This window comes from Acomys minous, assembly GCF_964271855.1.
Source record: "Acomys minous genome assembly, chromosome: 1".
NCBI lineage: Eukaryota > Metazoa > Chordata > Mammalia > Rodentia > Muridae > Acomys > Acomys minous.
Window position 1 is genome coordinate 167,190,023 of NC_140483.1, and position 24,353 is coordinate 167,214,375.

The window sequence follows — 24,353 nt, forward strand, 5'->3', positions numbered from 1 at the left end:
ATGACAAAAGAAAGCCCTGGTTTTGAAATAAATCCAGAATGGAAATTTGGGATGGTTTGCAGGGAGGTGTGAGAAGTAATTATATATTATAATCTCAAAAATAAAAGAAATAATAAAGATTAATATATATATATATAATATTTTAAGCAAATATAAAGAAGATCATCCACATTGATCAAGTTGGCATCATTTTAGAGATACAGGGATAGTTCAATATACATAAAGTCCTCAAGAGATTTCAGATAAAGTAAAAAAATTAGAAGAAATAAAAATATTTAAAACCAGGGATTTTTTTCATAATTATTTTGTCCCATCCATCATTCAGTAATCTGTTGCTTCGTAGCTTTGGGTTTGTGTGTGATGACTAGAGACTCTTTTACTGTTGATTCTGCTTTATTGCAGTATGGTCAGATAGATTGCATGGAACTACTTCACATTTTTTACTCTTCTTGAGCTTGATTTGTGTATTTTTGGTCTATTTTATAGAAAATTCCATGGGTTGCTGAATAGAATATATAGTCTTTGGTATTTTGGCAGAATATTCTGTAAATATCTGTTAGGTCATTTTTATATATGCTGTCACTTAATTCTAATGTTTCTCAAAGATTTTCTGGAATTAAATGAACACAAAATAATCTCTGGGATGCATTAAAAGTAGCCATAAGAGGAAAATTTGTAGTTCTAAATATCAACATTAAAAAAATCAGAAAGAGTACAATTAAGTGACTTAATGATACAACTAAAGATTTTGGAAAATAAAAAACAAACCAAGGCCTAAACCAATAGACAGAAATAATAAAAATCAGAACAGAAATTAATGGATAGGAACAACAACAAAAATACAAAGAACCAACAAATCTGAGTTGTTTTACTTAAAAGATTAACAATAGCAACAGACCCTTGGCCCAATAAACAAACAAAAGGAGAAAAGTTTCAGATAAACAGAATCAGAGATGAACAGGGATATAATATAATATCCACTAAAGAAATTCATATCATTATAAGAGGAGACTTTAACCTATGCTTCATGGAAATAGAAAACTTAAAAGAAATGGATTAGTTTCTAGATTTATCTGAAGCACCAAATTTAAACAAAGAAGAGATAAACAGCTTAAACATAGTCACAAAAATCAAGGGGATCAAAACAGTAATAAGAAGCTTTCTGATTTAAAGAAGCATGGGCCCAGATGCATTCATAACTGAATTTTACCAAACTTTAAAGAAGAGCCACAACCAATACTTCTTAAATAATTCAAAAACATAAAATGTAAAGACCGCTTTCAAGCTCCTTCTAGGAAGCTGTTGTTATTCTAATGCCAAAACCAAAATATAAGGCAAAGATACAATTTTTAAAAAGACAAAACTATAGGCTAGCATATATGATGAATGTAGATGCAAACTTTGTAAGGCAAATATAAAAAAAAAGATCATCCACTTTGATCTTGTTGGCACGATTTCAGAGATACAGGGACAGTTCAATATACGTAAGTCAATGAATGCAATAAATCATACAAACAGTTTAAAAGTGGAACATTACCTGATTATCTCAAAAGAAGCACAAAACCCTTTTGACAAAAATCCAACATACTTTCATCATAAAATTCCTAGAGAGAATAAGACTAGAGGGAGTATGTCTCAACATAATAAAGGTGATATATACCAAACCCACGACCAACATCATCCTAAGTGGAGAACATATCGCAGCAATCCCGTTAAAGTCAGCAATAAGACAGGGGTGTTCACTACGACTATTTCTTTACATTACAGTGATTGAAGCTCTAGCAAGAGCACTATAAGTAAGAAAGTGAAATTAAAGATATGAAAATAGGCAACAAAAAAGTCTAATTATCCCTATTTGCAGCTGATAGTATACATAAGAGGTTTTTTAAAAACCCACTAGAAAACTTCTAGAAATGATCAACATTTTGAGCAAAGCAGCAAGACAATTTACAAAAATCTGTAGGCTTTCTGTATATGAGTAACAAACATGCAGAGGAAAAGATCACAGAAGCACTCCCCTTCAAATTAACACCAATGGTCTATGAATTAGCCTATACAAGGAGGAGAAAGACCTCTATGAACAAAAGGTTTTATCTCTGAAGAAAGAAATTGAGGAAGACACTAAAAGATGGGAAGGCTTCCCATGCTCATGAGACGGTAGAATTAATATTGTGAAAATGACCATCTTACCAAAAATCATTTTATAAATTCAATGTAGTCCCAATGAAAACGCTCATGATATCTGTCTCAGAAAAGTAATAAAGAATATAAAATCTGTATGAAAAAATTAAAGACCCCAGATTCCTAAAGCATTTCTGAGCAAATTGCTGGAGGGATTACCTTTCCAGATTGTAAGCTGTATTACAAAGGCATAGCATTAAAAACAGCATGGTATTTGTACAAAAACAGACACTTGAGCAATGAAACCAAATAGAAGACCCACACATGAGTGCATGTAATTACAGCTGTCCAACATTTTGCAACAATGCTAACTATACACACTGAAGGAAAGATCTTAACAAATGGTTTAGCATTTTAAACAAATGGTGCTGGGAAAACTGCATGTCCATGTGTAGAATAATTGAATTAGACCCATATCTATAACCTTTCATGAAAGTCAACTCCAAATGGACCAAAGATTCCAAGATGAACCTTAAACTACTAGAAGGAAACATAAGCAAAAGTAAATGAGTAACCTTATTTCTGAATGGATGTGTCTTATTCACCCTTAAACTCTGTCTTCTTACAAGACACGTAGCACATAGGCAATATAATAAATAAGCGCTGAATGTGTGAATGAATGAATGAATGAATGAATGAATGAATGAATGGGCAACATTCCCAGACTGGTTCATTGCCAGCATCTGAATCAGAAGAATGATCCAAATGAATATGCCTTATATAATCTTATCAGAAACGTGCAAATATATGATTTGGCATTTCTGCCTTTTTAAAAAGTCTGATAAAAGACTTCCATAGCATTTTAAATGAAATGGATTAAGAACAGAAAATACAGAAGAGCGGTTACTTAGAGAGTGAGTACATGCCTTTAGTTCCTCTACCTCTTTCTACACAAATCTGAGTAGTAGTTATGAAAGTAGCAGAGAGCCAGCCGAGGTTTACAATTTTTTCCCCTACCTCACCCTGAAGACTCAGAAATTCCAGAAACCATTGAATTGCTTGAGCTTACCTCTTGGGTCTGAGATGAGTCAGTGTTGTTTTTAAAAAGTGTATGTTTAAAAAAAGGCAAAAAAAAAAAAAAAAGACTTTGTATGCAAAGGAGTTGACTTTATGTTAACATCAGGCAGCTATTTTCTGATATCCTAGAACATCCTCATTTCTAGAATAATCTCCCTTTCCATTTCACTTTTAATTATACCTGAATTTCCTGTGAGGGTCTTCTATCCCATGGTAAGTGACTGGATAATTTTTAGGCTATCTATATACTGATTTTTTTCCTCAGGAACACTGGACACGAGGAGGTGCAGTGTTGTTATATTGTCTATTTTCATTAGTTTTTTTTGTTTTTGTTTTTGTTTTGTTTTGTTTTTACTGTGAAAGCAGACCAAAATGATGCAGCAAAGGGGCTGCATTTGACAGCACTTGTCTCAATGATAAATTTAGCTAACAGGGCTCTTCCGTAGAGTAAGTTTAATAGTCTTTAAGATTACTGAGGAGTGGAACTTTATCATTTTAAAGTATAAATATGTGATAGGAGTTTTTTTATTTCTTTTGTTGTTGTTTTTGTTTCTTGTTTTTTGAGACAGTCCTGCAACTCAGTAGAACAAGCTAAACTCAGACTGGGCCTCCGATGTGTTGGGATTAAGGCCTTGCACCATCACTTCCCACTGTAATGGGAGTTTTGGAAGTGAATTGTATTATCTTAAAAATACAGGCCTAGGGCTGGTAAGATGCTTCAATGGATAGAGGTACATTCCAACAAGCCTGGCAACATGAACCTACATGGTGGAGGGAGAACAGCCACAAGAAGTACCCTGGCCACCTCATGTACACTGCAAAGGATGTGGCCACACAACACACAAAATAAATGTAAACATTTTAGATGAAGATCACCCTCCTTGGGAAACCCATAGGTCTTTGCATTTAAACAGACAAGTTCTATAGCAAAGTAGAATCTATTGGCTCTGAAACACATCTCTCCCCCTCCCTCCCTCCTCCTCTCCCTCCCTGTATCCCTCTCTTTATTGTTTGGGACAAACCCAGGGCCTCACACATGCTTATGAAGCACTCTACCACTGAGCCACACCCCTAGACATCGCTACCTTACTGTTTTGTTTTTAAAGAAGTATTTTTTTAATATATATCTAAAACGATCTTTTAAAATAATGTTAACATATAAAAGAGTCATTTGTTGCACGTGTGAGTTGGTAATGTACAATTTAACACAAAATTAGCAGCTAATGATTTTGCAAAGCAGTAATTTGATCTTACCAGGGAAGCTGCGCAATTGCCTGCTTTCTGCCCCTGCCTCTTACTTACTGAGTGGAGTAGGAGTTACAGAGAATTGTGGGCCTGGGGACACATTGTCAAGGCCCAGAAAACACTTATTAGTAACAGTTAGAGGATTCTAGGTAAAGCTGAGACAAAGCAGTCATTCCTCTGAAGCTTAAAGCCACCATGGGAGGCAGTAGTCCTAGAGCTCGCAGATCATGGTGACCAAAGCCAGTCTCCTTGAGGAGCACTTGATTTTAGGCCTGCTCTTGTGAGTGGGCTAGAAACCCTTCAGGTACTGTCACCTACTTAGATCACCTTGCCAACTCTTAGCTCCTTCTTTCTCATGTATGAATCACTCCCAGGTCTTCTCTCTTACTTTCTGTTTTTCTTTTCTTGAATTTGAGTTTGAGGGAATGGAAAACGAGGAACAGAATTCCATCTGGGTGGTCTCTGTCCTCAGGGCCAGGGGATTCAGTAATTCTCTCCACATAGGTTCCTATTTTTTTTTTTTTGTTTTGTTTTTTGTTTTTTGTTTTTTGTTGGTGAGAGGAATTTGTCTGGACGAATGTAGAACCTGTTGGATTTTAGCACATGACTTCTCCAGCAGAACAAAGACCATTTTGCAAAAGTCAAGTGGTGCAGAAAGAAAAGAACACATTTCTGGCATCTTCAGTAATTCTGAACCAATTTGCTAAAAGGAGAAGGGGCCCCAGAGAGATGCTCAGCCAATTTATTCATTTATGCCACAAATATTTTCTCAGAGTTAAATACTGGGGATACAGAAACAAATGCTAATAATTTACAATATATCCAATTATGAATAATTTTCACTAAAATAAAATGTTGAAGACAGTGATAAGGATCGGTGTAGGTTGGATCAAAGGTGAGGCTTAGCAGGCAGCAGGCAAGCAAAGACTAAAAGAGGTAAAAGGGTATGGAGTCTTCAATGAAACCATGAGGCCCACTCAATATAAACTAAAAGGATATCAGAGTAGAAAACACATCTATGACAATGTGGGGAAAAACACCCAAAATGATGTGTTATGGTTAAATATTATTTGTAAAATTAAAATGTAAAACAAAGCAGTTGTATGTGATATGTATTAAAAAATAGACAAACGAGGTCATATGTATTGTGTCTGCCTATTGTTTTACTTTATAAACTATATTAGAAAGCATGCAAGCACAGAACAACCTACAGCAAAGAAGTTATCAGTCTATAGGTCCATTTAACTGTATTGATATCTCTCACAACTATGAGGCTGACAAAATGGTATTTGAAAAAAAAGAGCCTGCTTCATGGTTAATATATGAACAGAAGTTGATGATTCCTGATGGAGTCAGGACTGGGGTTGGGAAAGGCTAGAGACTGGAAGTGAGTTCAGATGACCTGTGGGTAGTGCTGTTATGGCTTATTCCTGATGTAGTCTCTAGCTGCAGTTATGTTGCTGGAAAGTGAAAGCTTTCTGAACTATGTACTTACTAGTGCTTACTGAATATATGTTGTCCTATAAAACTTGAAAATGCTATTTGAAATAGGAAAGAAAAGTCTTAGCTAAAATGGCATGTTGCCATTTCCTTATGCTGGTTTGATGGGCTCAGAGGTGTTTCTTTTTATTTATTTAACTTTTGCATTTCCCGTGTTTTGCTATTTTTGTAGTATTTCAGTAGGAGCAGAGGAAGCAGTTGCACAAAGGCAGAGAGAGAGAAGACAGCATGATCGACAGAGAGAGCAGTAACAACGGAGCAGAGCCAGGAGTCCACCAACGACTTGCTGCTGGAAAGCCACAAGTCAGCCAGTTGTTTCCTAAGTTGTTCCAATAATTTGCCTTGTTAGTCTGGAAACACATTCACCCTCTGCTTTTAGGTCTTGTATAGAGCCCTACATGTTGTTAGCAGCGACTATGACAGTAGCAGCCGCTGATACCTTACACTGCAGACTAAGGTGGGCTAACGGATAGAGGTGTTACCTTTTCTTCTTTTCAGACTCCTAAACAAGGATTAGCAGGCACTCAAGCCGCCAAGAGATGCTACCTTATAGGACACACAAGATGAGATCAAAGCCATTTGAAAAATGACTGGAATTCTTTTTTTTTCTCATTTCCAAAATAAAAACAGAAGTCAAATTCAGCATTGTTAAAGAGTAATGTGCTATTTTCTCTGGCTATTAAAAAACACACATGGGCTTTCATTGGAAATTTCATCAACATTGAGTTTGATTTTAAATGCACTGTGTGTTTGAAATAGAGGAAAGTTTAGTCAGTATTTTCAGGAATGACCACGTCTTCTGCTTGCTCTGGGTACTCGCAGTAGAGAATGGATACGATGCCCTTTGCTACTCACTGTTTACCTTTTGTGTGTGCAGTTCCTGGGCCCTGCACTTACTCCAGTGCCTGGATGATCCCAGAGTTTTTAATCAATGTCACTTCAGCTTCTCACACTTGTTTGCAGAATTTGAGGAAGACAATGACACGTACTGAATGTGAAAGAGCATACTGTGAAAAGATGAGTGCGAGCTGGTGGGCATTTGGTCTTTGTGGTTCACTTCTGTGTATCTTGTAAGTAAAGCCACAGGAAGATACATTTCACATCAACACTGGGAATTTCTCATCAGGGGGAGGTGGAGCAGCCTGGAATTTCTTTGGCTTCAGCATATTCTGAAGAGCCTGTTAATATTTGCTGCCCCCTGTAGTTTACTCTTGCAAACATTCTAAAAAATTGAGAGCTACCCCCAAACAGCCTTTGCTCTTCTAAATCTTAAGCCCCTGTGGGATGGTAAAGACTTTCTCTGTTCCGACCAGCTCCACGCATCAGTGCTGACATGGAGCAAGGCAGAGGCTACTTCTGTGTGACACAATAATATCATTTAAGTGAATAAACTGTGGGAAACAGTTGCCTTTTAAAACATGCAGATTGTGTTATATGGAGAAAGCCTGATCAAATAAATATGATTTTCTTCAAAAGGCAAAGGGAGCACTGTTTATTAAAGCACTTTCTCAATTTCCCACTGCCTTCAGAATTGGCTGTGAGACACAATTGCCATTGTCTCGAAGCACAATAGCTTCTAATAGCATTAAGCTGAAAATAATATAGTAGAACAGTCCACATCCATGGTTTGTTCATTTGCTGAAAATAATATAGATGACAGAAATTATATTCACACTTAAAGTAGCTTAAAAATAGCACATGGAACACTAAGAATTTTACCCAGCTCAGTGATGAATGAAATTTCATTATAAAGAGTCACAGCCCGATATCTAATTTTTGTAAAAATTTTGAAACTGGTTAACACCACGAACAAATGCTGAGGGCAAAGGTAATAAATTGGTTTACTTTGGCAATAGAGTAATGAAGAGCTGGTGATCTTAAGGTAATGTCCCCCCAGAGCCCCATGTGACTTGAATAGCTTTGGGTTTAATATCATGATACAATTGGCCTGTGTGCATGTAACTCCGGGAAAGATTGTAGAAGAATGTGATCAGTTTGTGTTCCACTAGAGCATCCCCTGGGCACAGGCTACATCTCTTCTAGTCCCTTGAGAGTCTTCATTGTACATTCACATACCAGTTTGTTCTTATCATAAATAAGTTCATAAATTGATGAATCCAATCTCTCTCCGTATGGGTGGGTATGAGTTGCATAATATTTACACAGGAAAACAACTATGCCTGCACAAAGGGTGAGAAAGCACTCCCTGAAAAACAGGCAGTGAGCACACAAATGATTTGAAACTGGCCTTAGAGTATTGTGATATTCCTACTCCCTACCCACCCACCCCCCAAATCCTTGTTCTCAAGATCCTTAGCCCCTACAAACAAGACAGGATGAGTTTCTTAGTGAAATGGCCTCTGCGTTTGTCTGAGCAGTGTGTGGTAGGAGCCAGGTGAAGAGGCTTGACCAGAAAGAAAGAGATCCTTCTGCAAATTGTGTGAAGGGTCAGCAATCTGTGAAGGTGCATACTGAGGGGAAGAATGCTGGGTTGGATGAGAAAATATTTGGTGCCCTGTTTCTTATTGTAGGAAGTTTGGTTTTGGTTCAAAACTTCTCTCTCTCTCTCTCTCTCTCTCTCTCTCTCTCTCTCTCTCTCTCTCTCTCTGTTCCTTTAAAGAGATATTGATTTCTAGTCAATGTGTATTAGTGTTGGCCTGCATTAGGTACATGCAACACAAGAATGCCTGGTGCCAAGGATGATGTAGGATCCTTTGGAACTGCACTTACAGATTGTGAGCTACCATATGGGTGCTGGAAACTGAAGGGGTTCTCTGCAAGAGTAATTGCTCTTAACACCTGTCCAGACCGGGTCCCCAAACTATTTCATCTATAGTATGAGGAACAGTACTTCCTTTCTGCAATTAGCATAATACTAAGGTAGTTAGACAGATAGGAGTCTTAGAAGCCATGTGGATGGTGCCCCTCCTCATACGGTACTTTGATCCTGTCTGCTGTTTCCCTGGTAACACTAGAAAGTGAGGCATCACAACTTAAAGTACACAACTTTACAATTTAAAGTAGAACAGGAAAAGGGACAGGTGTCTGAGCTTTTCTGAGGCCAAAGAGAAAGCTATTCCCTCGCTGTCTGAAGAAAGGATTCTGAGCTCTGCCCATAATCCTGGATGGACCCAAGACATCCTGGTCAGCCTAAAAGTTGGAACTGGCTATCTATTCTATCTCAAGCATTAATCCAACTGGTTCTTAAAGCCACCTGGCTACTAGACCATCTTCAGGAAAGCCGATTTACACAGAAGTGCTAAGGGGATGAGAAGAGTTACTATGCCCTTAATGAGATAAAGTACTTTTCCCTTAGAAAGGCCCCTGCCAGGATGCTTGCTTCTGGATCTTTACTGTTAAGCTTGTTGACTTTGCCATGTTACAGCTCAGGAACAGTAACTTTTCATTTTTCTCATTTCTATGTCTTTTTCTGATACCAGCTAAACACCTAAACATGCTTCACCAAACACTGGGCTCTCTGTTTCTTTGGTATTCCACCCTTTCTGCAGCTGCTTACTGGTCTCCATGCCCAACTCAAAACAACTTTTTCTTTTATGTCTTCTTCCTTCAAGTGGCAACTGAAGTTTTCAATGTTTCTGCTATATTGTTTTGCTCTCAATAAAATGCTCCTTAAACTTCCTTCTGAGTCTGTTTCAAAATTCTTTCATTAACTAGACTTAGAACCCACAGCACGAAGCTCCAATTCTCTGCAGCAATGTAACCTAAGTGGAAAGCAAAGAAAATAATGTGATAAACACCTTTGTAAACTGTAAAATGCTACATAAACAAAAGACATGTGATCCACATTTAGGGAGAAGCTGGGCTTTATTGGCAAAAAATGGTAGCCACCATCAGTTGGCTTCCACTCCTCTGCATAAATCCATCTCCATTTTACTTCCTGTGCTACACTCACTGTTTCATTTCAGGAAAATGTCCCTCCATGTCGACTGTCAATTTTATACATATGCCTTTAGTCCTTTAGTATGGCTTCTACTACATTTGCTTATGTTATCTTTGACATGAGGACATGTTGCCTCTTGGTGGATTGTGTTTTGTTTGAAAATGATCATAGGAGGGCCTCAGACAGCTCCTTTTCTTAGAAGCAAAGAAGGAAGATAAAGCCAAGTGCTTGCAGATGGTAGCGGAGGGGACAGCCTGATCCTTTCACAGGTGGCTTGACTGTTCTCTAGTCCTCAACAATTTTCTGTTCTTTTTTGGACATTTATTTATAGAATCAAGATGACAATTTAAATTCTCTATTGTACATGGTTTAATTAGATAAAACTAATGTGTTATGGAAAACATTGATTTTTAACATACAAAATTTCTTCAAAAATTAAATGAAAGACAAAATTTCAGTGAGAGTTCAATCTGATGTCAGTTACGTTGACAAATTAAACACCAATATATAAGATGGGGATGAAAAAATCTTGATGGAATTATTTCAGATTCTCAAAAATGAGCTAAGGACCTCATCGCATGACATGTATTAACTATTTCTGTTGCACTTGGTGAAACAGAATGTAGACATCAGTACGCTAAATATGTCAGGCATTTGTGAAGGAGGAAACTGAATTCTTGATTTTTACTTCTTAAGAAGACACAGTAAAAACAAAACAAAACACCAAGCAAACAAACAAAAAACAAAAATGAAGACTCCATTCATGCTTCAAACAATTCACCAAGAAAAGCAGATATGAGGTGGGATACAGGTCAGAAAGGACACAGTGTAAAACAGGCATCAATAAAAATGATTGTGAAAATTCATTGTTTTGTCTTATCTGTCTTTGACCCGTCTGTCAGATGTCTTTGTAATTGTTTGTGCCGTGTCGTTTTATTTTCCTCTCTGAGGAAAGCTAGGAAGCTACAGGACAAGTGGGTAAGATATTATCTGCTAAAAAGGGCTCCTAGAGTCTGGTGATATGCATTAAGGAAGCACTGCCCAGAACCCCCAGGATTACCATACTAAAGCCCTGCCTCAGTGAAGCTTCCATTAGCTCACAGCACTTCACTATTGACAGTAGCCTGCCCTCTCTGTAGAAAGACAGTAGAAAATAATGGACTCCGTGCTTCCGTAATTTATAAATTGGCCGTGTTCTAAAACATTAATTCAGCCCCATCACTCAATTCAAGCTAAAGGGCTGGGCTTCCAAATTCTGTGCTCTTCTTCCCACCCTGAGTATAGATAGACAGCCACTCTAGGCAGTACCTGGACATGGCTTCAAGTTTTTAAGTCAGAAATTTTCTGGGGGGAAAATGTTTACAACCCAGTCGTTTTTATTTTCCTTTCCTGGTGTTGAACACGGTGCCTGCTCCATGCCTGGACCAGTTGTGGGCGGGGTTCTCTGGGTGGGTTTACAAGGGACAGCCTGTGTTTAGACTGGAGGAGATGGTTGGGACTCACAGAAATGAGCACTTCTCCGTTCCCTCCAATTTGCAATGTGTCACAGTGGGGACTGCTAACTCCCACCAGATGCCAGTGTGTGTATATTTTCCTGTCCTTGTGGGTGAGCTTGGCAGTCAGTAACACTGCCTTAGACACTGAATGGGAGGTGTTCATCATGTTGAAGTCTAGACATCTAAGAGCAGAAAGTATTTGTGATGTGTTTAGAATAAAAGGAAATAACAACTTTTGTAAACATGAATCATGAAAAAACAATTTCAAATATGCTTGAACATATCTTTATTTTAGAGTACTTTTAATTTTTATCTTAAATCTAGTCTTCTTTCCTTTCTTTCTTTCCTCTGCCCCCCCCCCCATCTTTCTTGCCTTCCTTCCTTTCTTCTACACATAGATCATTATGTAGCCCCTGGATCTGGAACTCAGGTAGACCAGGCTAGCTCTAACCTCACAGAGATCTTCCTGTTTATCAAAGCTAAAGCAAAATGCTGTACACAACACCTTGTTACTCTGGATTTTATTTTTAAAAGTGGAGTGAATACAAGATAAATAACAAGCAACACTATTGATATTAGCAGGCTTTATCAAATTAAAAAAGTGATCTGGGAAAAGAAAAGGAGGTAAAAGAAAAAAATCACGAGACAGGGATATTACAGGAGGAAAAGGCATAATAACCAGGAGTAAATAAAACAGTAAGGCAGAGGTATTTGTGATCATACTGGCCTCACCAATTTGAATTAGCTCTGCATAAATCCCAACTTGTCCACTAGGAGTGGGATCCATAGAGCCCAAATTCAGGCAGAAACTCTAAGAAGCTGGGAAAAGATTCCTCTGTCTTAGACCTAGGGGAGGGGAATAGGGTGAAAGCGGGAGGGAGGAAGAAACAGGAGGATACAAGTGATGGGATAACAATTTAGTTGTAATATGAATAAATTAATTACATAAAAAAGCTTCAGAAGAAAGAAAAGGTCGCTGATAGTGAAATTGCCTTTGCTCAATAATGATACTGGAATTAATGCTACTCACAAATCTTAACAGTAGTATTAAAATGGCATCACGTGAAAGCCTATTCCTTCACACATTTTTCTCATGCATAGTGATGTCCAAGAGCGTCCTGACACATAGGAAGAGGACACTTCTGTATCCACTTCATAGACCCAAAGCAAGTAGAGAACGGTCCTTGATTATGCAGTGGCTTTTCCATGTTTCATCAGCAATGCTGACATGTGGGGCTGGGGAATGGGTCTCTTAGCTCTTAACACTCAGGTTCCCTGGGCCATTCCTAATTACCTAGGTGTCCTGGAACAGCTTCATTTAGTTTTCTGACAATTCTTCACAATTCAACCTCTTCCTCACTGATTGAGTTTTGCAAACCATCCTTGACTCCATCTCCCCGACTGCTCCACTTGTTCGGATGTCTTATCTCTCATTGCTTGCTCAAAGTCATTTGGAGATGTAAGGTGTGATTAAAGTATCCCTCTCTTGCAGTTAAAGTCAAAGGCACAAGTCCCTCCCCCCCTACTGTGTTACACCAACCATCCTGAGAAAGTTTCAGAAAGTCCTCTGAAACTCAGGACTCTGATTTGAGAAATAGTCAGAACTAGTGCTACAGAAAGCACTAATCTTCACACAAATGTCTAGTCTTACACATTATTCTTCACCCAGCCTTCACACATGCACACTACACATGTGGCATATATACAAGCACACACACATCACACACATATTCATATACACAAATACCACACAGAATGTACACATACATACACACAAACACACATATTACACAATAAACATACACAAACACCACACAGAGTAAGCCTACAGACATGCCATACACAAATGCACATATCTCACACATGCATATGTGTGAGCACACACAGAGGATACACATCACACATTTGCATATATAAAAACACCATACATAGAGTATACACACATGCCACACACATTGCACATCACACAATCCACAGCACATACATATCATATACATAGACACCACACACATACTACCACACTCATCACACACACACACACACACACACACACACACACACACACACACATTTATTCCCTCCCATATACCCTACATACACCAGATGCACAATTGTGCAACACACACACACACATACATTCACACACACCATATAACCATTTCTCATCCACACCCTCCATGCAGTTATTTAAGTGATTATATTATCACACTCTATACATATAATCTGTTCCTTAATGAATCACTACATTCAACCTCACTTGACTTCCGTGTGAACATTTAGGAGAGTGTTTGTGACCCTGCCATGTACTGGGAAACTCCTGTTATTGGGAGTGTAGGTGACAGAGTAACAGAAACACAGGGGAAGTTGTTAGGAAGGCTTACTGGGACTTGGGCACTCTGAACCAGACTCTGTCTTTCTAGCAAGGCAGCAGAGATTGCACACACTTTAACGTAAGCATTGCCATAGATTACATGTTTTCCAGAAGCAGGAAGAGCAAGGTTGGTAAGTCGTGGTGGCTTAGGAACCCAAGTGACTCTTCAAATAATATTTTGTTAGTTTGCTTTGTTTTTCCATGGCGTGTATTCCTATATGTCTCTCTACCTCATTTGGGGGGACGGTTTGAGACAGGGTTTCTCTGTGTAGCCTTGGCTGTCCTGGACTCGCTTTGTAGACCAGGCTGGCTTTGAACTCACAGCGATCCACTTGCACCTGCCTCCCAAGTGCTAGGATTAAAGGCGAGCACCATCACTGCCCGGCCCTCTCCACCTCATTTTTAATATAGGGTTTTTAATAAAGCTTGGAGCTTACTACTCCAGCTAGACTAGATGGCCACTGTGTCCTTGAGATCTCCCCATTTCATGCTATTGCTAATTCATTGCTCTTACATGAACATTATAGATTTGAATTCACATCCTTATGGGTATGCAGCAGGCACATTTGCTTTTTGAGAGGAGGTCTCATATAGACTATACTGACTGGAACTTTCTAGGTAGCCATGACCAACATGTTTCTTCTGGTCTTCAGGACTATTTGATCATATAAATGCAAGGGTGCATGGAGACTTACATGGATACACATAAGGAAAAACAAGTATATTAAAAATAAACATTATTTTTTAAAATAAATTTTTATTATTGTGAGCACTTTACTAAATGAATAAATGTGCTCATAGGGAGATTCCCATATTTGATTACAAACTCACAATATACATTTTCATAAGACTGAGGAAAATCCTTTTAGATATATAAACACATATTTTCCCCACTGAAGTGAGCATGTTTGGACATTTTTTGGAAGGCATATACACTAAAATTGGCTGAAATTTTAAAGTTTAAAATTAGTAAGATTATAAGAAAATAAGGCTAGAATGTTTTCAAGACAGCTGACACAATCAATTAGAATCAAGAATAGACAAAGAAAGAAAGAAAGAAAGAAAGAAGACAAGGAAAGAAAGAAACAAGGAAAGAAAGAAAAAGAGAGAGAAAGAAAGGAGAAAGGAACATTGTCTTCCTTTCAGTTCACCCTTACCAGCCTCTCCTCTGATTGGGTGGCCTAAATTTCAGATAAAGAGGGACTTCATACAATGTGTAAGCCCATGCAGTGTTTATGGTTAAAAATAAAAGTGTTTACAAAGTAAAGTAATGATGTTGTTGCTGTTCCTGTGTTCGTGGGTATGTGTAAACCTGGGCTCCCACACCCCTCTCTCACTGCTCTCTGAAGTCCTCTCTTGCTCTTTTTTTCCACTATAAGTTTCAGGTATACTTCATTTTCTTTCAACATGCAAAAGGATAAGGGTGGGCCAAGAGCATGCCTCAGGGAATGAAGAATAAGCCCACCCGTCTTCCTTCCTGGGCTAACCCAAGATAATTTATTTTCACATCAGATACTGCACAGCCTAACAGATATATTCACGATAACCCCCCAAGAAATGGTCAGTGTTGCTAGTTTGCACTATGTATTATAAAGTACAGATAAAAATTAGTCGATGGCAGTTCCATCTTGAGTGCTTAGACTTTAAGTTTTCTAGCTTAGTTTTAAGTGTACATACTTTAGTCATGTTTAGTTTTCATATATGTGAACAAATCTTCCCCAACGTGCAGAAACACATGGAATATATTTCTTGAATGCAGCAAATGTGGTTTGAATGTGAATTAAACATTTCAAAGACCCATGGTGTGAGCTTCACATTTTCCTGACCAGATGATGGTTTTCCTACTTTGAAGTGTCCTTAAAACAAACATTTCTTTTCCTGAAAACCATAACTTACAATACTTTAAAAGTTTGAGAGATTAAGGGTCAATGGGCTTTCTGTTTTTAGAACCTGTAACTAATTTATGTCATCCATTAACTTTTACAGTTTATTTGAACAAATTAAGAATAGACTCCACTGTGGGAAATATATTGTTATTAATTACTAATTAGTATTAAATTACTAATCATTAAATAATTACCTAATAAGTATTAAATTATTTTATTAAAGTATTTTATTAAATAATTATTAAATTATACTATCATTGCTTAGCAGTGTAACTTTTGAAGTTACTTTGTCTTTATGTAGCTCAATTTCTTTACCCATCTGACTGAGACTAAAGGAAGAAATGAGCTAAATTTCTGACAAAACAAGAAAATATAAGTGAAAAATAATTGACAGAAATTTTTATTAGCATTATTGTTATTATATTTCACCATTAAATATACTATTTTTAAGAAATATTTTCTAATGAAGACTTTATCCTAAGATTACACATTTTTAAGAACAAATGAGACTAGAAATCTAATGGGATAACAAATACTTCCCAACAACTATAAAATTAAACACAGAATGTGAAAAACAAAATAATGAAATAACCGAAAAGCTACTGCTTACAAAATGTGTTGAACTTCATGTAAGAGCCACAGAAGACTATGCCTTTAACTCCTAGTCAAAAAAATTATTGACTGGAATCAGTACTCTACAACAATTACAAGTTCTAAGGTTCAAAATATTTTCCCCAATCACACATAATACTTATAATATCCTGTTTCATATATGATATATACTCATGAATATTGTGAAAATTTCATACACCAGGTGGTGGTACACACCATTGATCCCAGCACTCAGGAGGCAAAGGTAGGTGGATCTCTGAGACTGAGGTCCACCTGGTCTACAGAGTAAGTTCTAGGGCAGTCAAGGCTACACAGAAAAACCCACTCTCAAGAAGCCAAATGAGGAAAAACAAAAGAAAAAAATCATATAATTTAAAATAATTTGTCTTTGTAAAAGACAAACTTCAAAAACTATACATGGGGCCAAAACTGACCCAGGAATAAGAAAACCTGAAACTAACTTACAAAAAGAAAATGAAATGGGGCGATAATAAAAATGTCCCCACACTGAGAAGCCCTGGGCCGAGCTGTAGCATGGGTGAATCCTGTCAGGTCATTTATATTTATACAGCTGCTTTGAGGAAGAGTGAACACACACAACTCATTCCAGGATGGTCGCAGGCATTAGAGCGTCCAGGTTTTACGGCAAGTGCCCGCTGCCCTACCTAACCAGCCCCTAGTCCCAAAAGCTTTGGAAAATAAGTAGCAACCAAAACTCACCCACATAACAGTGGATGATACAGCTAACAAGTGAAAAGGAACCCGGGCACACAGGGTTGACTACACATACAGGGTTGATACAGAGCCACTGACTTAGTGCAACTGAACAGGAAAACCAGGGCAAACTCGTATACATTTATCACATGAAGTACAAATGCAACATCTATTCCTCCCGTTGTCTTTTTTAAAATTGATCAAGTCCAACGTGGGCGGCCTACTTCCATTAGCACATGGTTAATCTATCAGAAGCTATACCCCTAAAGCAAACTATCTCCCCCTTTCCCGGCAGTAGCAGTTACCTATAGCTCCTCAGCTAAGGGTGCGACCCTGTGGCTGCTTCTCTCACCATGCTGGGATTTTTGTCTGCCTTGACTTTGAGCAGGTCTTGAGCATGCTGTCACTCACTGTGATTTTGTATGTGCAACTACCTTGCTGTGTCTAGAAAACCTGATTTCTTAGTAACCATCGTCTTCCTTTTGCTTGAAGGATCTTTCTGCTCTTTCCTAAGCTTTGGGAGGTGAGGGTGTGGAATAAGTGTCACACATAAGGCTGAGCATTGCATACTTACTCTCTGAACCTAGATTTTTGTGTAAATCACCACCTTCTCCAATAGAAGCTTCACTGATGATGACTGAGATATTCACTAATCTATGGGCATAACAATAACTTAATGGAGTCAGTTTAATATTATGACCACTTAGGTAAATAACAGTAATAAGCTCTCCCTTATGAAATGTCCACCAGAAGTTGGTGGCTCCAATATATGGATTTCACTTTTGGAATGGGCTCTAAATCCAATCAGGAAGTGTTTGATTCCTCCCATGGCATTCCTGATCCCATGATCCACTATATTACTAGTGAGAATATATGCAGGGCCAGTCATTATTGTAGTTCACAGACATCCCGGATGCTACTGATGCCCACTTTTCTCCTCTGTCACATACAAAGTACAATCTAGTCCCACGAAAGCTTGTCCATAAGGAAGAAGAGTCTACTTTAATTTCTCCACGCTCTAAGATCAAGTATGTCATATTTTAAGCAATGGTATCTTAGTGTGACATTATGGAGAATAGCAAGATCAATAATAACAGCCTGTATCATTTAGTAGTCAAAAGAGGTAACCTGTTTCTAGCACTGGGATTTGTTAGCTTGCAGTAGCTAGTATAGATGTCTCATTATAGAGTGAGTCCATTTAACTCTTTCAATATGTGTTTTATATAAATATTTTATGAAGCTCACATAGTAGTTGGTTTCCATATGACTCTTCTGAAATGTCTTTATTGTTGTTATTCCCATATTCCTTCCTCTAGCCTGCCTTCCTCTCCCCACCCCATTACAGCCTTACTGTTCCATTAGTCTCCTTTAATTCCTCTTTTACTAGCCTTTTTATCTCTTGCTCCTTGTCCTACACACCCCCAACATGGATTCTTTTTGACATCTATGAGTATCCTTCATGAATGGAACTAGAAGTTATTCTATAACACAGAGTGCCACAGGTACATAAAAGTAAACTGATGGGCGAGGTCTAGAATGTTTTAAATGTGGATGAGAGTGGTAGAGTGGAAGGAAAAAAAAATAAAACAAAGGAAGGGAACAGGATTAACAGAGACTAAGAAGGTATTAACAAAAATGCATCATGCTGGCTACTTTCTGTTGACTTGATACAAACTAGAGTCACCTGAGGAACACAGAACTGCCTCCATCTGAAGACTGTGGGAGCATTTTCTAGCTGTGTGAAGGCCACTGTAAGACCCCTGTGATGCCACTGTGGGCAGTGCCATCCTTTTGGCAGGTGGTCCTAGGTTGCATAAGGAATCAGGTTAAGCAAGCCATGGAGAGCAAGTCAGTAAGGAGCGTTCCTTTATGGTCTCGGCTTCAGTTAGTGCTTTGCAGAATCCTGCCTTGAGTTTCTCCCCCAATCTCCCCTCAAGATGCACTGTTACCTGGAAGTATAACATAAATTAAACTAATTTCTCCCCAGGTTGCTTTTGTTGATGATGTTTATGATAGAAATAGAGAGCATCCACTATGCCATTATGTAGAAACCTACTAATTTATAAGCTAGCTAGAATATTTATTTTTTAAAGGAGTTTGAATAAATAAAAGTATCCTGCATGCTTATTCAAGAAATAGTAAATATTTAAATGAAAATCCCAGTGCCAGATGTGGGATATGTCTCTAAGAGTTTTGGGCCAGAGAGGCTCCATGGTGGCTTCTGAGGCTTGTAAAGAAACACACCCTAGAGATGGGGACATGGCTCAGAAGTTAAAAGCACTTGTTGCTTTCACAGATGAGGTTCGATCCCCTGCACTCACCTGATATCAGGGCATCTAAAACACTCTTAGAAACCTTAAAGCTGTAGGCATGCATATACATACATACAAACATGCATGCATACATACATACATACATACATAAAACATTCATACAAATAAAATTAAAAATAAGTCTAAAAGCTTGTGTACAAAAGAAGGCCAATACAAGCTATGTTAGTTGCTCTTGGTTATTACTGGAACTGTGTGTTAAGGCCCTAATGCTGAAGACACCTTACCCTTTGGATACAGGACACAGGAAAATTAAGATGAACCTGAGTTAGAAACCTCTTCCCTAATGGCTAAAACACCAACATTTCACTGACAATGTTAACATTACGCGTTTCGGGGTAATCAAGACTGGGAGGCAATAGAGGCCTGGTACTATAAACCCAGTGAAATCTCTTTGGTTGAGGGGTCACCATGTCCTGGGTAGGGGCTGGGGAGCTACTATGAATGCTCTGTTAAATGAACATTTACACACATATGCACACACAAAGTAAATAAAGAAAATAAAAGAAAAAATAATCACATGTTCCCTCTCATATTTGGATCGACTCAGATAATACCTGTATGAATATTTATGACTGCGGATGACCCGGTGTCTTGCCAATATGTCCAATGGACATAGGCTATGAAACTAGTAAGGAGACCAGGGGGGTGGGGAGGAGGAAGAGATGTTGAGAATGTAGGAGAAGGGAATATGACATATATGACATGAAAGTGGAAAGTCAGGTATGGGGTGGAAGAGTACAAGGTGACCATTCATAGGGCTGGGGAGAATCAACAGAAATAAATTTTGTTTAAAATGTCATAATAAAACCTAATTCTCTGTGTACTAATAAAAGAAAAGGGCCTGGACACTTTATGGAGCTATGGAAACAGCTCAGTTTCCGAAGAGCTTGTCTTGCAAGAATAATACCGGAGGTTGATATCCAGGGCACACACAGCTAGACACCATGGTGTTCCCTTGTAGTCACAGTGCTGGAAAGGCAAAAGCAGGGGGATTCCTGGGGCCTCACTGGATAGACAGCCCAGGTTTCTTGGTGAATTCCAGGCCAGTGGGACAGCATGTCTCAAAAAGCAAGTTAACATCAAACATCACGTCAGGAAAGGCAGTTGATCTCTACACACATTTGCATGCACACTCCCCCCCACGTGAACACAGGCACTGTTATACCATACAGATCCACCTTATGCGCACAGTTTTCTCATTGTTTAGTACAGGTGGTGTACTTTCATCATGTTATGGTTGCCAAAAAGACAGAAGAAGATATGTATTCCCTGCAATTTTTTGTGAGGTTAAAACTTGAGTATTCTGTGTTTTTCAAGTCATCTCTATTAGAATTCATCCTTATAAAACACATTACTGAAGATATACCTCTGGTGAATTCTCATAAATGCATTTTGCAGCAGCAATTTATTTACATAAAACCTCAAATATCAAGCAAAGTATATTATTTACACATGAGAGGTTCGACTCTGAGTCTGCATACATCTGGCATAGTTCATATTTTTACTTAATTTAAATGAATAAGTGTTGGAATGACTGCTTCCCATTTAATTGCTGTAAACTGGTAAGTATGACCAAAATTTCTGAATATATTTACGAAAATGACATCCGTATTATGACATTCTTTTTCATCCCACTCCCTATCCTTTCCCTGCCATTTCTATATCTCCTAAAGAAGAATATAGAGAACATTCAGCATCATTGTTACCAATGTCCTGCAGTTGAACACCCTTTCATTGGTGGCCAGTGAACAGGGACACTGGAAGACAGTGGTACTATGGTTATGACTGGCTTTAGATATAGGGAGAATCGGGTTGAACCCTGACCCTGTTCAGGCACCATTCATTCATCAGACATTTATTAAGTACCTGTTTTGTGGTAGCACTGAGTTAGGCTGGTGGATAAAAAGGTACAGTACTCCAAGTCTCAGAGACAGGTTAGTTTAGACAAGAGGTCAGCTATGAATTGCATACTAATATTAGTAAATTCAGTTTGCAGCTAAAAGTCAAAGCTCCAGGGACAGAAACATGATAATAAAATGTCAACGACAGTACACCAGACATAGATTTTTTTTTTTAAGTGCTGAGATTGAGCCCAGGTTCTGCAATGAACTTGTGACTATGAGAAAATAAATTCCACTCATTATGACAATTTCTAGTTCAATCCATTTGTCCACAAATTTTGGAAATTCCTTGTTTTTAATAGCTGAGTAGTATTCCATAGTGTAAATGTACCACAGTTTCTTTATCCATTCTTCTATTGAGGGACACGTAGGTTGTTTCCAAGTTCTGGCTATTATGAATAAGGCAGCTATGAACATGGTTGAGCATATGTCCCTGTTGTGTAGTAGTACATCCTCTGGGTATATACCAAGGAGTGGAATAGCTGGGTCTTGAGGAAGCCCTATTCCCATTTTTCTGAGAAAGCACCAGATAGCTTTCCAAAGTGGTTGTACTAGTTTGCATTCCCACCAGCAATGCAGGAGTGTTCCTCTTTCTCCACACCCTCGCCAGCATGAGGTGTCAGTTGAGTTATTGATCTTAGCCATTCTGATGGGTGTAAGATGGAATCTCAGTGTCGTTTTGATTTGCATTTCTCTGATGACTAAGGAGGTCGAGCATTTCTTTAAGTGTTTCTCAGCCATTTGATATTCCTCTGTTGAGAATTCTCTGTTTAGCTCTGCGCCCCATTTCTCTATTGGGTTATTTGGTTTGGTGGTGTTTAATTTCTTAAGTTCTTTATATATTTTGGATATTAGACCTTTGTCAGATGAAGAGTCGGTGAAGATCTTTTCCCAGTCTGTAGGCTGTCGCTTTGTTCTCTTGACAGTGTCACCTGCCTTACAGAAGCTTCTCAGCCTCATGAGGTCCCATTTATTAATTGTTGATGTTAAGGCCTGGGCTGTTGGTGTTCTGTTCAGGAAGTTGTCTCCTGTGCCTATGAGTTCCAGACTCTTCCCCACTTTTTCCTCTAATTGGGTTAAGTTCACACAGAAGCAAAAAGAGCTAAATGGTATATACTCACTTATATCGAGACACTAGTCCAAGGTGTACGTCCCCATGAAAAACTGTACCTATCAGAATAGTGGGTAAGAGGGGAGGACATCCTATTGAAACTTTAGGTGTGAGAAGCCTGGGAGAAAGAGGAAATGGAAGGATCCAGTGGGTCCTGGAAAACTACAGGCGAGTCTGGGCCCTGGGGCCCTCCGCAAACTGTGGCAACAGCCAAGGAAAAAATAGGCAGTAAAAACCTTGAACCCCTACCCGGACTAGCCGATGGACATTCTCCACTGTTGAGTGGAGAAGGAGATCTAACTTTCACACAAACTCTGGTGCCCCATATTTGAACAAGTCCCTTGGACGGAGATGCCTGGTGGCACTCAGAGGAAAGATAAGAGGTCACCAAGGAGAGACTTGATACCGTATGAGCTTATTCAGGGGGAGGAGGTCCCCCTCAGACACAGACTTAGGGGAGGGGAGGGGAGTAGGGGGGAAGTGGGAGGAAGGGAGGAATGGGAGGATACATGGGATGGGCTAACAACTGAGATGTAATATGTATAAATTAATAAAAATGTATTTAAAAAAAAAAAAGAAAATAAATTCCAGTTTATTTGGCTAGGAAAGTCCGAAGAGAAGATTGCTGATTACAGAATGGTTCGTTATAAGGTTTTCAGCATGTCTTCCTTACTAAGCCCAGTGGAAACAGCCACCTAATATAATCAAAATAACAAAACATTTTACCTACCTCTCAGCAAATATATATGGAGTGAACACATCTCACAGCCTGACATCATGTTCTCCGGAAGGCCATTCTCCTTAGTGTTTAAAATTTTGGAACTATGGGCTATAAAATACAATCTACTAAATATAATGGGTTACAGTAAATACTTATATATTATGGCAGAGCACATGATTAAACCTTTCTTGCAGGATTCCCTCTAGTATCAAATCTTTAAAGCAAGCTGGGCTATTGTTCACAGGATTCAGGCAAGTTCTGAATATCATTATATCCTTTTCCTGAGGCCTGAGGCCTCATGTGATAAATGAGTCTTTTCTCTGCACATGGAATGTACTGTTTCATTGTACAGGCGAAGGGGACTATGTAACTGATACTATTTCCCCTAGCAGGGGAGCACGGAACAGACCCGCACTCTATTTTTAACCCTGAAAAGACAAATCTCAGGGAGTCGTTTTGTCTTTTTCTCACTCATTTCACTACTTAGTTTCTCAGTTGGTCAGGAAGTGTCCTCTGCTCTGCATCTTCTTGTGCTGGGCTCTAAAACGGGGCATAAACAATAAGGCAGTCTAGCCATCTACACTAATCCAGGACCACACACCTGTAGGCCCACAGCATTGCTTTCCCCGGAATCCATTTCTATGCAACATTTGGCAAACAGCTTGATAACCTCAAGGGTATTTTTGGAGTCATCTGGTGTGAAGGCAGGGAAGGAAGAAGGGTTTACTTTAAAGGGTGATTCTGAGGTGCTGAGTGTACAGCCCCTCTCCCCTGCCACTTAGGCATAACTATTAAGGGAGTCTCTCCTTTGGAAGATGGGAGGTGTGTTTTTAATGAGCAAAAGACATTAAAGGGAATTTGGGGCCTCTCGGAATCACCAGCATCACAGCGAGCTTTCAATTAAGAGGACATCTGTTGGGATTGCAGGGGAATCTCTAGCCAAACGTCAGTTGCTAATCACATTCACCTGGCCAAGCACCAGGCAGCCCCAGCCCTGGGACAGGCTGCTTATTTCCTCCATGCTCAATCACAGTGTGTTAAGGGGCCACCTGGGCAATGTGTAAGCGCAGACCTGCTGACCCACCTAGTCTAACAAAATGCACAGAAGTCAAACCTTCTAAGAAGACAGAAGGCAGCTCCTCTCTTGCCTAGAAAGGCAAAGAGAACAGGGAGCATGAAAAAGCCCAAGACTGGAAATACACAGATGCTGTCAGGAAACCAAGATTACTTTGGGACTTTTGGTTTGACTGTCCTTTTAATAGGAGAGGTAAGGGGTTCTTATACTGAGGGGATGGGGCAGCCTTTCCCTTTCCAGAATTCCAGAATTAAATGGATCTGGGCAGTGGAGAGGCAGCTCATTGGTT

General features: G+C 38.9%; 1 protein-coding gene and 1 long non-coding RNA gene across 25 annotated transcripts in view; one reads left to right on the forward strand and one right to left on the reverse strand.

The window, feature by feature from the left end:
• LOC311599372 overlaps positions 1 to 7,068 on the forward strand; it is a 36,670-nt gene extending 29,602 nt beyond the window's left edge. For both annotated transcript variants that reach the window (XR_014779876.1, XR_014779877.1), the window contains exon 3: positions 6,116 to 7,068. This is a non-coding gene — a long non-coding RNA (uncharacterized lncRNA). The remainder of the gene's footprint in view (positions 1 to 6,115) is intronic.
• Positions 1 to 24,353, reverse strand: part of PTPRD (protein tyrosine phosphatase receptor type D) — a 2,167,047-nt gene that overhangs the window by 531,484 nt on the left and 1,611,210 nt on the right. The gene's annotated exons all lie outside the window — the stretch shown is intronic.